Source organism: Sylvia atricapilla, chromosome 8 (assembly GCF_009819655.1).
Source record: "Sylvia atricapilla isolate bSylAtr1 chromosome 8, bSylAtr1.pri, whole genome shotgun sequence".
Taxonomy (NCBI): Eukaryota; Metazoa; Chordata; class Aves; order Passeriformes; family Sylviidae; genus Sylvia; species Sylvia atricapilla.
The window spans coordinates 17,947,946-17,958,420 of record NC_089147.1 but is presented as its reverse complement, the minus strand read 5'-3'; positions in this window follow the sequence as shown (position 1 = coordinate 17,958,420).

Sequence of the window (10,475 nt, the reverse complement as noted above, 5' to 3'; positions counted from 1 at the left end):
CACCAGCTTCAGATTTTTCTTCAGCAGCTGTGAAGGTAACTCATGGTTTTGGGGGCACTGAGGTCTGACAGCCTTCTGTGAAAACCATTTAATGGCACTTTTCTCCCTTTAACTGAAAGAACCTTTTTTTTTTCTTTGTGCTGAAACAAATGTAAAAATTAATATGTTTCTGGCATAAGCTGGTGTTGCTGTATTAAATGCTGAATCTTTTGTCTCCCCATACAAGCACAAGGGCCAGCAACCTTGCCTTAGGTACAAGAACACTGAAAGAGAATTGCAGACACTCACCTGCAATTTCAGCAATGGCATTTCTGAAGACAAATAGTGCTGCAGAAACCAGGTGCATTTATGGTTGGTAATGAATAAATAATAATTATGTTAAAGGTGTAGGGCATGCTTCCTATTCTGGAACTGGAATCTCTTTTTAAAATCTTCAGCCATTTGGCTTGTGACTGAAAGCTCTATGATGTTTCCACATTGGAGCTCATTGCAGAGGAAAGCTTAAAGCTGTCAGTTGTTCCAAAAGCTAATGGAGACATTAAAAGTATAGCAGCTTACTGAGGAGAAAACAGGGTGTGTGGGGAACACGTGTTACTAGCATATGCTGTAACTGGACTGTAAGTGGTCTCCACATATTCATGAATGATGGCTGACCTCTACTCTGCTAGGGCACATGTGTGCACGTCCATCATGACAACACACTCTGAACTCCATCAGAGGCTCTTGGGAACATAATCCCGATAGAGTCTCCAAATATAACTTTGTTGGTCTGCAATATAAGGCAGTGGGGAGAGCTGCTGCATCGAGGAGCCATTTGGAAACTGCTGCAGTGATATTCACAGAGATCTCTGTGCCTGGTTGATGACCTTCTTCACTAAGAGGCAAATGTCTGCAGCTTGTAAAAGAAAAAGATGCCTCTGGATGCCTTTCCACTTTTAAAAGCTCCTCAGTGCCGGCTCAGCAGAGCAAGTGAAACCCACAAGTGGCAGCGCTTATTGTGCTTGTACTGTATGAATGTATGCAGCCATACATCTGGACAAGGAGGCTTGTCCCAGGCAGGGGACCGGGAATAACTCTTGGAGCTGCCTCTCACTTAGAGCTAGAGCTTTGACCTGAGCCAAACCACTAACTAGGTTTCAAAGTCAATTCCTGTGGAAATAAGGCCAGTAACACCTCTCTGCCTCAGTGTCCTCTTTTTAATCTGTTTATAAAACAAAAACACAGAAGAGTTCACAAGGGATTGGGAAAGGCTCATTCATGTGTATTTAAAGAACATCAGGATCCTTGGAGAAAAGTTCCTTATTAAAGCAACAATGAATACAAAAAATAATAACGATTCTGTTATCACTGGGAAATTGCAGGAATTTGGTCAGCATCACATGACTATAGCTTTATTTGTCCCGTGGATTACAACAAAATAACAAATCATCCTCTCTAAGTATTTTTGAACATGGAGGATGAAAATTATATATTGCGATCTTTTAAAAGAAAATTAAAACTTTAACTCTGAGGTGTGTGTAATAAAATGGCACTTTAATTCTCTAGTGAGCCATGCAGGCTTCTTCTGTTAATTTATTCACTTCTTTTCTTTTTGTGCTTCATGTAATATTCTGAAGTTATTAATGTGGCAATATATTTGACCACAAAAACCTGCCTTCTAGTGTTGTTAAGATTGTGAATTAACTCCACAATGGAAGGCATTTCTGACTTCAAGGCAAAGAGATCGTGCTTGGGATAAAATGATTAACAACATGACAGATACACAAGAACTTCTAGCAGGTTCTCCCAGGTGTCTTGCCATGATAGTATTAGGCTTAGGTCTGTCAAGCCTATGGGACTCCAGCTGTCAGTGTTGTGTCTCTGTAGGGCAGACACCTGTGAACACCCCACCTGAGCTGCTGTGACCCTGGGACACAGCACAATTCCCCCTGCACAGCACTGCAGGCACTGGTGTGCTTGGGACACCTTCCAGTGCCCAGTCAGGGTGGGGGTGCCAGGCTGAGTTCCCTCAGCCCTCCTTCCCCTGCCTGTGCACAGGGTAACAGCAGGGTGACAGCTCAGCATGGTTTGCTTTGGAAGCTTGGAAGGACATCACTTAGAGGAGAATACTTGATCTGTTTAGGTGCCTTTGATTTGATCCTATGCAATCTTAATCTGCTCATATTTCCTGCTGGAAAATTCACAATGAATATGGAGATATAGGACCAGACCTGCAAATTTTAGAGGAAAAACAATGACTTTCCTAGTTTTCCCTTCATTCTTTTCTTAAATTTTTAGGATTTTCTCATTATCCCTACTCCCTTTAAATCTCCTCTGGTGTGTATTTCATTTGCATTTCCTTACACAGGGGGTCTCAGTCACTGCTGAGTTTCTGTCCTCTTTCTAGGGCCATGGTTCTACCACCTCTCTTCAGCTGTCTCAGCGCCTGGTGCCTGGGCTAAGCCACTCAGGAAGGCTTCCCTGCTTGTCTGCCAGGTGTCCTGAGACTGTGATTCTTCCTTACAGGAAGAAGGGCATATCAGACATCCCAGAGGTGTCTGCTAACCCCCAGGGATGAGGAAAGGAGCCAAGATCAGTTTAAACTTGTTAAAGGCGAGCAGTGGGTGTGATGGATTTTGTCCACTGGATCTCACCTTCTTGCTCATACAAGATATTTGGCACTAGAGCTTTTCTCTACCTCACACTGTGAACTATTCGTGCATCCAATACTGAAACAAGTGTTCTTCAGTGTCTCTGTCCCCTGAGGGTGAATTGTTGCATTCCTGTGCCTAACCAATAATAATAAATAATATCTTCTATTTATAGAGCTTCAAAGTTTCCCAAAGAGCCACCTTTGGGATGGAACATACCAACAGTTAGTGCATAGCAACCCTAGACAACAACTTAAGGCATATGAATGTATCCAGTTGAAGCTGAAGCTGAGATTTGTTTTGGCAGAAGATAATTGCAAAAGTTATTAATTATTATTGTTGTTGTTTATGCAGCTCTAGACTCAAGAGCAATAGGCACTTTTAAAATACTACCAGCAGTTAGAAAAAAGCACAAAGGTATTACAATCATACCACAGTAATTTGCAGAACGCAGAATGTTCTAGTAAAAATCCTCCCTTGGAGGTTTTTCCATCCAGGACTCAGCATAAGCTATTGAATAGTCCATAATGCCAGAAGAGGAGAAAGATGGCTTTTTCATAAGTTCCCGGTGTAAACTTCAGCATGTAGTTTAGTTGCTCTGAAGTTAACAACATGTCTACAAAGCATGTTATAGGTGTTTAAAGGTGAGATCTGGAGGAAAGAATTCCAATTTGATAAGAAATAATCCAATTTGATATCAAAGAATTTGATATGACTCTATGTATTTTGCAGAGTGGTTTTATTCGAATTGACAGTGGTTGGGATTTTTTGTCTTAAGCAACAGGACAGTGTATACATAAGCCTGGATTTACAGATCATCTCTAATTGCAAGGTTAGGTGTTTGCTCACACTTGTATTGGCCACAGTGGAAACCACTGATATACTGGATAAGTATTAAAATCTCATGGACTTTATAAACTAATATAGCTCAACTAGTAAATAGAAGGACTATGTGATTGTACTGGAAGTATTTTGTAGGAGCAGTAAGTCTGTAAATGATTCTTGAAGGAACTATGAAATTTCATTACTATAATTTTTTTACATTGATGCCCAAATAAATGGTAAAGCTGTGAAAGGTGCAAAGGAAAATGTGAATCAGCACACTGGAATTAACCATTCATCAAAGCATCTAATGTTGAACAATATAAAAATATTCTTTTTGAAGAGTGTTTCATTTTTATGCATTTTGATACATAGCATTGTGCATTTTGATCCTTGCTTTCTTCATATTTTCTGATCTTGCATTACTAGCATGGAAGTTTTGTATTTTTTTCTTCAACTGTTTTCCTAAAAATCTGTAGCCTTTCAGAAAAAGCAGAGATGCCTTTTTTTCAATGGAGATGTTTCGTGCTTGTCATGCTCAACTAAGCTGGAAAAAGACTAGTCCAAGGTCTCATTAGCATCCCTCCTATGAGGACAGGACAAACTCTGTGCTCTTGCTTTTGCTCTGAAGCAAACAGCTAGCAGAGCATGTTCCAGCTCCCACTCATGTCTGTGGAATGGTTTCTGTTGATTAGGGCTGGCTCAGCTACGTATGGCAGGCTGCTTCTGCAGTAAACATCAGTTTCCAAAATATCCAGCTTTTGTGCACACTTTGAAATGTGTGAGATGCTGTTGTCCTTTGATAGGACTGGAATACTGAAATCAGAGGGCCTTGCCATCCCAAATGACATGGGCACTGTTAAAAGTGTTGCCAGTGGAGACATCAAACCTTGCCTCTTTGTTTAGGCCTGCCTGCATATGCAGTCATTTCCTTAATGGATTTCAGATACACATTGGATGTGGGAATTGCTGCTGTGTTTTGAAACAGCAATACTTTCTGTCACTCACTAAAAGACTGCAATAAAAATGCAGTGTGTGCTTGCAGTGCTTAAATGCTTCAGTCTGTGCTCTCTATTGAGTGTAAACACTTCTGAAATCAAGGGCAATATCTATATGAGTGTCATTATGGATCAGCTACAAGCCTTGATTTTGTGAACATGTTTAGTTTTGTCCCTAAGAGAAGAGTCCCTAATCTCTGAAGGGAGATAATAAATCATGTACCTGTAAACCACATTAGAATTTTCACCAGTAATAATTTCATTTTTGCTTTATGTTTATTTTGTTTTATCTAAAACACTTTTGTAAAGTTTAGAGGAAACTAGTTGTGACTTTTTTGAAAAGACAGTATTTATCTCTTTATTCTCATTATATTTTTATTCAAATATTTGACAGCATGAATTTTCTAATGAGTTTAGCAGACTAGAAACATTCAGAAAATGCCTGAAGGCAGTGGTTTATATGATCATAATTCAAACCACATGTCTTTTCCTTAATGGAATGATATTAAAGGATTATTTTGTTTGCATTTGTCAGTTTATAGATACCAGACACTTTAGTACATTTCATACAGTGACTTTCAGTCTCAGGAATCACTGCTAGAAATAGTCTCTCATTACCTGGGACTCCTCTAATTAATCATTATTAAGGGGTTGTGACATAGTTTTTAGGCCTGGGGGAATTCTTAGGGTGTTCTCTGATGGCATCTTCATCTCCACATATATCACTGACTCCATTTTCCAAGTTCAGCTAAGGGAAAGTATGACAATCCATCCCTGGCTGTCCAGTTCACCCAGTCCCTGGGCAGATTTTGCCATGGACCTTTTGGGTGGGTCCTGGGCTGTGTCAGCTAGCCAGGTGTGCTGCACACAGGAGTTGGGGCTGGTTCCTGCAGCGCAGCAGCACCGCAGACTTCTGTCTCTGAACGCCCTGCTTCTCCTTCCTCGCTTTTCTGCAGTGGTTGCTTTTCCTTTCCTCATTTAGCTCCTTTCTTCTTAGTCATTATTTAGTCATTATTTAGCACTGTTCTGCAGAGAAGCACATTTGCTATCTTTCAGTCCAGGTTTTTAGCTGCTCTTGGCTGTGTTTGCATGAATTCCTCCCGCTAACACTGATAATCTCACTGCTTGCTAATCTTTCATTCCTGACATTCAGCAAAACCTTGAACAATTGCACATTGGCTTTTTCTGAAAGGATGGACATGAACTTCTTGTTCTCTCTCTAGTGCTTTCTGGTTTACTGAATGCTGATTTTAGATTGCTTACTTTTCTTAAACATGACTTAGTCATTTTGGAGAGAGAGTATTATAATTACTCAGATTACTGGAATGAGAAATGCAAACAGCTGTGTTGTTTCTTGCAGTTAAGGGGCGTGCTGTGACTTCTGGTAGACCGGAGGCAGGTTAGCAATGTTTTTGCTGTGCCTTGCATACTCTTGGTACCTGTTTTTCTGCCACGCAAAGATTAAGTATTTTTCAAAAAACTTTGTGGTTTCCAATAATCCTTTCCTGAGTAGGATTCTGAACTAGGAAGAAAGTTGGTTTGAGAAGGAAGAAGTGCAAATTTAAATTCTTTCCCAGCCTGATTCACATCTGGGCTGAAACCTTTCTCCTAAACCAGCTGGCCTCCTTCACCGTCGACTGATGCTCCAGTACAAAACCACGCAGGGAGGTGTTTTGCACCCCAATATCTTCTGAACACCTTTTTCAGGACTCTTGAGTTTTTTGAGATAATGCAGACATGTTTTGATACTTCATTGATTTCTGAGGAATAAAATTGGATTTTAAAATTATTTTCTTCTGCTGTGCTTCACTCTTTCTTCTTCTTGGCCCACAGAAAGTGTCTTCTACAAACCAGAAAATGAAAATCCATGTAATTCAGGCAACTCATTAGACTATAACAAGTTTTAATGTTTTGTCTTTTCTCTCTCTTCACCTCTCTTCCCCTAGAGACAAACACATTTGTACCACAGTACCTCTGCAGTACCAGCTGAACAGCATAACTCAACTTCCTCTTGTAGTGCAGCATACCACAACTTCCTCTTGTTATTTCCCAGCATCTCCGAGGAGTCAGCCCTGCTGACACTGCCCAAACCCACCTCTCAGCTGTGAAGGAATCTGGGACAGGACAGGGACAGTGATTCTGTGGAAACTTCCACAGCAGTTAATCCGATGCGTTGTGTAAAATGCAAAATACTGCATGAAATCTGGATGGAGGTGTGTGGGGCTGAAACAAATGTCACACCGTCTGGTTCACCTTGTCTGTGGTGGGGTGAGAGAGTGCAAAGGACTGAGAGCAGCCATGTGACACCTCTGGATTGACTAGACTCCTAGCTGCCTGGGCTCTCATACGATCCCCTAAAAATAGCCCCTTATGGTTCCCATCATTGTTTTTCCAGCTATTTTAATTAGCCTGTGGTCTCCAGCTTTTGCTTTGAAATTTGTAAATGGGAAATATTTACACTAGGCCAGCAACCCCACATTCTTCCAACCTTTTCTTAAATTAGAGAGATTATAGCTATGTTTATAAATTACCTAATGCATTTGGCCTAGTATCTCTAAATATCACTGTCTTCTACATAATGTTTTTAATGAGAACTAATTTTAGATCACTCAGACTATTTACAGGTATTTTTTCCCACATCTGATATGTCACAAATGTGCTCATATCTTAAACTTTAGTTGAAAGACTGGTTTATTCCATGTCTTGGCACAGGCTGAACCTCTCCTGCAAATTGCGAAGTGCTGTCAGATTTTCCTGACATATCCCAATGAGAAGGGGAAGATTTCCAAGGAAAATCAATGCCCAGAAGGCAAACTTAGCAAGGTTTTTGGCTACTTTAGGTAGTGCAAATCCTGCTCTCTGAAAAATGGGTCCAGGTAGAAGAGTGCTTTACAGGTTTAATCTTTACTTGTAGATTAATTTAGCCTTCTTCTGCTGTTTAACATTCTCTATAGTTAGTTTCTTTATTGCCACATCTGTCTTCCACTCTTGGCAGAGTGTTTAATAGTGAAGCAGTTATGCAAAAGCATCTTTCTGTGGTTCTTCAGGTGTGATCACTGTACATGAGTGGCTGTGTTACTGGGAATATCTGACTGCTCCTGACTGAAATGCCAGTTTGATTTGGGAGAAATATGCATGATGAGGTTGTGACTGACATCCTTGCCAAAAGTATCCCTGAGGCTGTGATTTTAGTATCCTAGTCTACATTCTGTTCCAAAAACCAAAAGAGAGATGCTGAGCCCCAGACTGGTGCCACAGTCAGGCACTTCACAGAGTTTTAGGATGAGTGTTCCAGGCTGGAATCCAGACAAGTTGTTTTTGAGTCAGCTGAGTCTGGGTGCTATTGATGGCACAGCAGCAGGGAGAGGAGATCAGGAGATCAGAAATTCTTTTAAAATTGCATTTAAGGTCTTATTCACAGGTGGACAAAAAGATGGTGGAACCAATGTCTGACAGTGATCATAAATGCAGTCGAAACCAAAATGTAGCAAAGTTTGTTGGTTTCATAAGAAATCTGATTTCAGAGAAGAAACATAACCATTTTTTAAGGAAATATTATCTATTTTTTTTTTTAGGAAATAATAGGGCACAATGAAAATAATTTTGACATTCTATTAAACATCATATTATAAAATTGTGAAACATGAAGTTATGGAAATATTTCTTTTTCTTGAACCCTTCTCGGATTTCGTCCAGAGCTTCCTTTTGCAGAGACTTTTTACTTTGGTAACTTCATTCAAAGCTTCCGTAAGGACAAATAGGAAAAAAATGCAATAGCTTAAAAAAATTCTCTCCTTGTCAGAATTCTAGGAGTCCCTAGAGTTGTGAGCAATGAACTGCATCTTCTGGCAAAGTTTGAACCCTAAGGAGTAGACCTGGAGAGAGGCTGTGGATGAGTCCTGCATCTGCCTCGTTGCACAAATTCTGCATGAAGGGTGGATAAGCAGCTCTTCCAGAAAGGTGGAGAAATGTCCTCATTAAATGAAAGAGGGCATAGGACTGCTAATGGTTCTCAGGTACTGGGGACCTTTATGTCCTCGCATATATCCTCTCAGTTGTGTTTGTCAGGACAGAATCTGGTTCAAACCAGGATGTGTAAGGGGCTGGTCACAGAGAGAAATATGACCTGTCATCTCCCCTGATACCATGTGCAGCACAGCCTGTGTTGGTTAGGAGGAGGTGCTGAGCAGAAAATGCACCCTTGATCTTGTTCCCCTTTGGGAGAGAAAATACCTGTATCAACAATTCCCTGCTTCACTGCTTTTGTCCAGCTGATATGACCCAGAGGCTGGTCTGTCCAGCCAATGCTCTACACTCACCTACACTTCTTGTCCAGTGCTCAGAGATCAAGTTATCCCACCCTCTCTGATAATAGTCAACAAATCATTCAATCTGTGGCTGCCAGGTAAGAACTGAACCTGGGTTGCTCTGCTGGACAAATAGTGCTGTCAGCAAATAACTGAAAACTCAATATAGTCCTATTGCTCTCATGGGTTCCTAAATAGACCCCTTGCTTGTTTATGCCTTGAGAATTATAAACCATTTAATTTCTGCAACCAAAACAGTTTGATGCTTGCATTTTCCTAGTCCAGGGTGATGTTTTCTTTTCTGTTTATAATCAGTTCCACTTTTTGGTTTCCTTCTACCAGGGACTTTTTGCATGTGATTGGTGCATTGACCCCTTGGGGTCTGCATACTGCTTCTCTGGGATTTGCAGCTAAGGTAACAAAGGAAAAAAACTGTCTCTGTCAGTAGGGCAGAACTCCATTTATTTCCCTGGAGAAAGTGTTGGGATGGGATACAGATCAGAAAAGGCTGAAAGCTACTGCTCTTGCATAAGGCTCTCTTGTCAGAATTCTCAGCATTGCCAAGCATACAAAGCTTCAAGTGTTTGAATGAAAGATGTAGTTCATTATGCATACAAACATACATACATTTTTCATTGATATATTTGTGCAAAATGCATAACGTTTTCATACAAGTTTAAAAATCTCAGTCCAAATTGCTGTCTACAAAAGTTCAGTGTGGTCTGTTATTGCTTGACACTCACTGAAAAAAAAGCAGCAGGAATTTTTGCTTTTTAAATTTCCTGGGAACAGGATAACAACATCCAAGTGCCGTTGTGTATCTTGTGTGTTGTTCAGTAATTTTTCCCAGAAGTGCTTTTATTTTAATGACAGGCCATCTGATCCCAGAGTCTCATCTGAGCACTGAATTAGCAAATATTTATTATCACAGCATTTAAATAAGCTTAATGCCTATCCCAAGATTTGAGTCCTTTCAAAGCTGGAGTCTGTGAACCACATTAACCATGTTGAATAATGTTAACTCCAGTTGCTTTCATGTGAGAGGCCTGTTTTGGATTTTCCAAACAGTCAGCTAACCTTCCTGCATTAGCAGTTACCATTCCCATAGGGATCTTTCTAGTTGTGATTCAGCCTCTCAGCAGTTCACAAGTTCAGGGCTTACAGAAAGCAGGGCTATACCTGCCTCTCTTCATAGATAGCAGAGATGGGTTTATTTTTAGCACAAGTATTCCAGAAATACATTCCTCCCCTCTTTAGAAATCTGTGGGAGAGACAGACACACATTCAGACAATTTTGCCTACATTCGTGGTGTGCCTGAAAACTACTTTTTCCTTTACAAAGCTACTTTGTCTCTTGTAATCCCAAACATTTTTTTTCAGTGTGCACCAGTTCTCTCCTATGTCTCAGTCCATAGGTGCCATGACTTAGGATACACCAAACCTTTGTGCATAAGTTCTCTTACAGGTGCAGAGCATGGGAAGCTCTGTTGGAGCTCTGTGGTTCCAGGCCAGAACTTAGTACTTAGAAGTGTCCTGATGTTTGGCAAGACCAGCATTCAGTTTGGGATGAGTTAGGAGAAATACTTAAGCACCAAAAGCCCAGACCAGGACTTCAGTAGAGTCATCTTTGCAAAATCTTCCTGAGTAAACTAAGGTGAAAAATATACGTCACTCAGGTTTGGAATTCAAAGCTGGAGGGTGCTTTGGAGAAGGCAGGT